Source organism: Entamoeba invadens (genome assembly GCF_000330505.1).
Source record: "Entamoeba invadens IP1 unplaced genomic scaffold scaff_1105074726411, whole genome shotgun sequence".
In the NCBI taxonomy this organism is placed as follows: Eukaryota; Evosea; order Mastigamoebida; family Endamoebidae; genus Entamoeba; species Entamoeba invadens.
Genome location: NW_004443515.1, coordinates 1 through 7,336, shown reverse-complemented (window position 1 = coordinate 7,336; position 7,336 = coordinate 1).

Below are 7,336 nucleotides of genomic sequence, written 5' to 3'. Positions count from 1 at the left end.
ATATTTTTAAAACAACAAAAATGTAATTATGGAAAGTTCCACAAAATTCTTTAAAAACCGACAAATAAGCTCGTTTTTGTGTCGTAAAACCGACAAATAGGCGCCTTTGACTGTAAACCAAAGTAAACTAATAAAAAACTTTAGTGTTAACATTTTTTAACAAAAATGTTTTTTTGCGGCAAATTCATCTAAATGGTAAAAGTTTAAGATGATATTTACTAAAATAAAATTTGTTTTTTCTTTTTTAACTTTAAAAAAATCATTTTTTGTGAATTCGGTTAAACAAACTTATTTTTGTAATCTCTTAGGTAAATTTTATATCAATTACAACATAAATGTGTAAGATTTTCAAAGTCATCTCCATAATAATGGTCTATCACGTTAACACTCTTAATAATACCAAAAATAATTTAATAATTAAATAATAAATAAACAATTAAAAATATTAATATGATACAATACAAAATAAAACATAACATTAACCCAATAACGCAATAATAAAAATATTAAAATAATCAAAACAAATTATAATATATCAATACTAATTTAGATAACATATAACATATAACATATAACATACAATATACAATATACAATATACAATATACAATATACAATATACAATATACAATATACAATATACAATATACAATATACAATATACAATATACAATATACAATATACAATATACAATATACAATATACAATATAAACTGTTTTTCAAAAGTCGGTACCGAAAGGACCCGACTTTTTGAAGTAAATGATTCCAAATATTTTTCATTTTGTTTGACATCGTTTTTTTGCTTATTTTTTTCCCTCTTATTTTTTAAAAAACAAACTTGACTGAACCTTGAATTTAGACCAAGCTAAAAAATTAAATAAAAAATAACAAGGAAAATATCAAATAACTTACTTCTTCAAAAATTTTGCTTGACCATATGGTTGTTTTTGCCGTGAGTAAAACCGACTTTTTCTCTTTTCAAAAGAAAATGTTAATGATCCAACAAATAATAAAAATCTTTCAATTTCATTAACACTTACAACACAAAGAAAAGATTATTGAAAATAAAAATAACCATTTAATATGTGTAGTGTTTCAAAGTTTGTTTTTTTAAAGAGACAACCATAAAATAACAACAAGTTAGAACGATTTATTGTGTATTTTGAAGTGGGGGAGAGTCGTAATGTGAGAGGTAAAATACGGTTATCTCACCCATTCAAACTACTCGTCCATTACCAAAAGGCAAAAATGCCGATTTTTTGAGAATCTCAACAGTGAAAAAGACTGAATAACAGTCTCAGAAAATCGGACAAGTTTGTTCTAATTTTTTGTTAAAATCCCGAAATTTTAATTGAAATTTATAACTGTATTGGTTTTGAGGGTTAAAAAGTCGGTACTGTTTTTTCTTTTTTTCAAATGGAAATTATAAATGAAAACAACAAAAAAACTTTAAAAAACGGGAATTTATTATAAAAGGGTTTCCACTAATAATTGGTAAAGTACCGACTTTTGGCATACAGTTTACAATATACAATATACAATATATTATTATTGTTTGATTATTATATTAAATAACAATTTATTTTTGTAATTCTATGATATTGTATGAATAAATCATTGTTTTTCATATTATTATTGTATTTAATTTAATTAAATGTTTAATTTATTTATACAAATTAATTTGTTAAATAAGATTTAAAAACAAGTGATTAATTATTTTTATTTTTTTTATAAAATATAAAAAAACACACAAAAACGTCTTAATGATCAAGAAAGTTTTGATCGTCGAGTTGTAGAATTCACTAATTATCATACTTTTAAACCATTTCAACATATATATTTCAGATACAGAAATTGATAATTATCATTTTTGTCCAATTGTTTCGAATTGAGTAGTTCTCAAAATTACAAATACAACTTCAAAAGCAAACACCAAAATAATAAACAAGATCAATGTGTTAATTTTGAAGGTGACTTTGAAAAAAAGTTTTTATTGACAATTTAAAGTTGTAAATTATCAAGCAGTCGAAACTCTTAATACAAAATGTGACAAATTCAAAAATGTTGAATTAGAAAAAGAATTGGATTGTATTTTGAAATCACTTTAAGGTAATCCAGATCAACTTTCGAGTGATTTTCTTGAAAGATTTATAATGATTGTAATTCTACGAATATACTAATTGAAAATACACAATACGATGAACATATAAAACAATTGGAGCCTAATCAAAATAATGAAGTGATAAATGATGTTTGAAATAATGTAAATGATGATAAAATTGTAATAAAAGATAAAGAATTTCTTATATTGTACAATCTCTATGAAGATTGTGATACAATGGATTCTGGTCTAGACGATTTTGCTCATGAAGAATTAAACAAAGAACTTACAAAAGCAATAATAGAACAAAACTCCAAAATAACTCAACATGATACACATATTTTTGAAACTATATATACATTATTACAAAAAACAAAGAAACACAAAAAGTCACAGTTTCCTTTATACATGTCAAATGGTATAAATAAAGAAGTTCAACTTTTGTTGGGGAAAAAGTGGGCTTCTTTTTCAAAAACCGTTACAACTGCAAAACTCTGTAAAAAGTTTCTTTTAAATCTTTTGGTCATTTGTTTTTCTGCTTTGAATCTAATTTGTAATCAATGCGTTTTAATGTTGAGTCTGATAAAGACTGTATTAATGTGTTGTAATGTTTTAGAAAAGGTATTGAATATTAATATTTCTGGTAGACCATTCAAAGAAAAATGGCGTCTATCGGCAAAGCAACAATAAATGAACTATAAATTACAGCAAATTGTTATGGATATTATTTGATTGTTGATACAATGAAATTTAATGGTGAAGGCACCATGTCTTTGTATGGAAGGTTCCTCACAAAACAATTTGGAATAAAAGTTGTTAAAATAAAAGTGGTGCATTTTGGGGAGCCGGAAATGCCGAAAATGTGGCCAATTGGAATATGTTAGTACTCAAAGACATGGAGATACCATTAGACTTACTAAGGGGGTATTGTTGTGATGGTTTGATGTTAGACTCAGTATTGGTAATAATAACTTGTATAAATGCAAGCAAGTTAACACCAAATTTATAACCATTATATAATCATAATTATTGTATATTTCATAGATTTAATGTTGCGACATAAAGGACCTTTGAATTTGGAAATTTGTTAATGATCAAACAATTTTTAGTTAAAATGACAAAAAAAACAATCAGAAGAAGATGGAAAACCGAACTTCAAAAGGCGGATCTTTGGAAAGCTTTGTTAAAAATTCCGCAATATTCCACCACGCGTTTCCAGTTTGTTGCTCTTATCACAAATATGTTGTTAAAGTGTTTTTCTCTCTTACAAAACTTTTTTGATTGTATTCCCTTGGAATTTGTTCCTGAAAAGGAAAAGGAGAACGACAAAAAATCAAAAATAACACTCGGAAAACCATCTTTAAACAATCCAGTGTTCGTTGGTACTCTCTCGTTTGTTGACTATGTTATGACTTCGATAAATACATGAATGGATGCAAGAAAGCGATTTATGTCACACATTTGTATACAAACGAATACTTGACTATATAAAATATTTATACAGACTTAAACTTAACATTGAAAATGCCTAAATAATATTTGATTCACCACATGTCGACGAGATAACAATAAAAGAAGGACTAGAAGTTTACCACAACTTTTGTCTGAAAATTTTTACATGTTTGCTTGGGGCGCTCAGTATTATACAGACTTCGATAAAAAAAGACTTAAAATAATTTCTCCCAAATTTTTAGATGATTTCGATACATACTTTTTCCAAGTGGAATTACTCACATGACTTTCATAGCCAACAAGAAGCACAAGAATTGAAAGGAGTCAAACTGTGGATGCAACAAAACCAAACAATCATCGAGGAACTACAAAATGTACAAAACGGAGTAATACTCAAACCACGTTCAATCAAAAAAGACGCGATAATGGCAAGAGCAGAATGGCAAAACGTTGATAGTGAAACTATATAATATTTAAGAAAATTTTTATTTATATTCATTTGTTATATATATTTGAGTATAATAGTTTTTCAATAGTATAAAAATGTATTAATATGATAAAATATTATTTGTAATTATTATAAATAATAATTATATTTTTATAGTCAAAAATAATTTTTAATTGATAATTATGGTTAAACGTGTAACTAAATTTATTATTAATAATGTTGTTATTGTAATTGTAACACTTTTTATTTTGTAAATAAACTGTTTTTCAAAAGTCTGTACTGGGGTGTCCCGATTTTTTGCATTTATTTTGTTTATTATTTTTGGGAATCGTTTTTTGTAATAAATTCGCTTATTTTTTCCAAGTAAAAAAGAGAAAAACAGTCTTCAAAAAATATTTTTTTACTTGAAAAATTTTTAAGCATTAAAAAATTCCATATAAAATTCGAAATAACGGGATTTTTGTTTTTGAAATACACGTGAATGATCCCAAAAGTGCATTTTATTATAAAAGCAAATAAACTTAATTTCAATCTTTTTCATTATCAAACATTTTAATAATTAATGAAATATTCACAAAACAAAAGCTTAGTTCGAAGATTAGTATGCTTAGTAGTGTTGTCACAAAAACAATAAAAATAACAAAATGATTTGATAACTTATCTTTGTTGGGTTTTATAAAGTCGACATTCTTTTTGAGCATTTCAGTGAGAACATCATTTTTAAATTATCCAATAACAAAACAATATTGTTATTTTGTATTATTTTTCTAGTGTTGCCCTTTGACAATTTTGACTTATGCCTGTCAAAATTATCAAACATTTGCTGTAATTTTTGGTGTTTTTGGAACTCTTTATTTCATTATTTTTTATTCAGAGAAGATAACCACAGTTTGTTTTAAATTTCAGTTAAATTTTAAACAGAGTAATATTCAGTTAAAACTCGACACGAACAACACCATCCAAATTCACTTAAACGTTCATTGTTGTGCTTTTATGCCAACAATGATGTGTATATGTCGTGAAGTATTGAGTTATGGTCAAATCAAATAACGGGATCGGGTTTTTTGGAAAAAGATGGCTAATATTCCGATATTTTCCCGAATTTGTACGAAAATAATTGAACGGGATTGGTATTTTTTTCAAAATAAAGTCGGTACTTTCGATTTTTTGTTTTTTGTTTTTTTAGGAAAAAACAAAAATAAAAAACGGGACTTTAGGAAGTTCTAAAAATATGACAGTACCGACTTTTGAACTACAGTTTATATTAATACGTTTCCTTGTTTCCCTGTTAATTTTTTTATTAGGCAGTGTTATTTTTTTCTTTTTTTGTTGTTTGGTCTTTTTAAAAAGATTGTTATGCATGTTTTATTTTTTCTTAACATTTTTCTGCACAAGGATATTACTCAAACAGACTAACAAATAAGAAATAGTTTAAATAAAATATTATATCGAAGATATAATTTTAATATTTTTCGGGATTTACGCAATAGAAACATCAGAAATCCCGAGACATATATTTTCAAGCCGATAAAATTTTTAGTATTAGGCGATGTACCTGGAGTATCCAAAACAGATTCACTATCAAGTACATTTCAACCACCTTGAATGTCATTGTTATTGAATATATAGATTAATATATACATTACATATAACAAACTTGTTTACTTATTGTTGTTATACATTCTATAACACAGTTTGTTGTTGTTCAATGAATTGAAAAGATAATAGTTTGCTGACTTGTCTGTTTTGCGTTATTTTAATTCTTTGTAATACGTTCCGTTGTTTTTATCCAACTTATTGGTGTGATTGTTTCATTTTTTTACTAGAAATCCATCTAAAATATAATTTGATTATTTTTGAGATGTGAACAATAATTCTGAGTTGGTGAAAAACAATTTTGAAAAATAAAACAAACTATATAGTTCTTAAAAACAACTATATTTTATATTTCAAAAAATAAACTAATTATTAATTAGTGATAAAAAATAGCGGAATAACAAGATCAATTAGAATATTGAAACAAACACCGTTGTCTATGTTCTTTCAAATATAATATATTTTTCAAACATATTCAATTTGACAAAAAAATAATTGTGAATATCGTTTCTTAAACAACTTGTCGAAAGTAAAGAACTATTACTCCAACTATAATCTTCGGGACAACATCGTTTTCGTTGTTGTTTGAAAACAGTAAAACCTTGGTACTTTTACAAAGTCGTTATTTACTATCAATAAAATGGTATGATTACATTAATATCATAATTAATTTATAAAATCAGATGAAAATATTATCATAATAATACATTCAAAGTAAATGGTTTAATATTAATAAAAAATAGTAGGGGTAAGTTTTAGTTATTCAAAAAATAGATTTAGGCAAAAATGGTATTATGGTGAAATAAATTAACAAAAAAAACACACAAAAATAAAACTTGTTAACAAAAGGCAAATTAACTTTTTATGATATGTTTTTTAGTTTATTTTATATTTTTATAAATGGTATAAATGATAATTATTCAGTTTTTAATGTTTGTTTAAAAATAATAATAACAATATTATTATTATAATATTATTTATTTAAATATAGTTATAATATCAATTATAAAACAAATTGACAATAATATCCATGTTTTATATTTTTAATATCATTTTGACAAAAATTTTAATTTTTATAATTAAAATTGGGTAATATATAATTTGTTTTTGTTTTTCCATAAATAAAGAAAAATACTTAATCTATTAGTATAAATATCTTTTTATTTTTTTAAATAATACAAACTATTTATATGTTGTTCCATAATTGTTTTTTGGGCTGTTATATATATATATATTTATATTTAATAATTTATTAATAGTATGTTTATAAATATTATGTAATTTTGAAATTTTAAATGGTATTAATGTGTGTAGTTTTGGTTTAAAAAGTTATGTTAAAAAATAAAGTTAAAATTAAATTATTATTCAATTATAATTTTTTACTATTTACATATAGTTATATATCTTCATTATAAAATGAAAATTAAATATGATAATATAATAAAAAATTGTAATATTAATTAAATATTGAAAATAATATATATTAATTATTTCATATTGAATATAATAATTTAAAATATACATTTTAATTTATTGGGTTTAAAACAATTGTCTTTTATTAAGTTTATTTTTACATAATATTATGATTATAATAAAAAATAATATTTGAATGTTTCTAAAGTTATCTTTAATAAAGCAAGTATAAACATTATTCTTGCTTTATTAAAGAATATATTATTATAATTATTATTATTATTATTATTATTATTATTAAAGACAATTATAGTAATACTATTA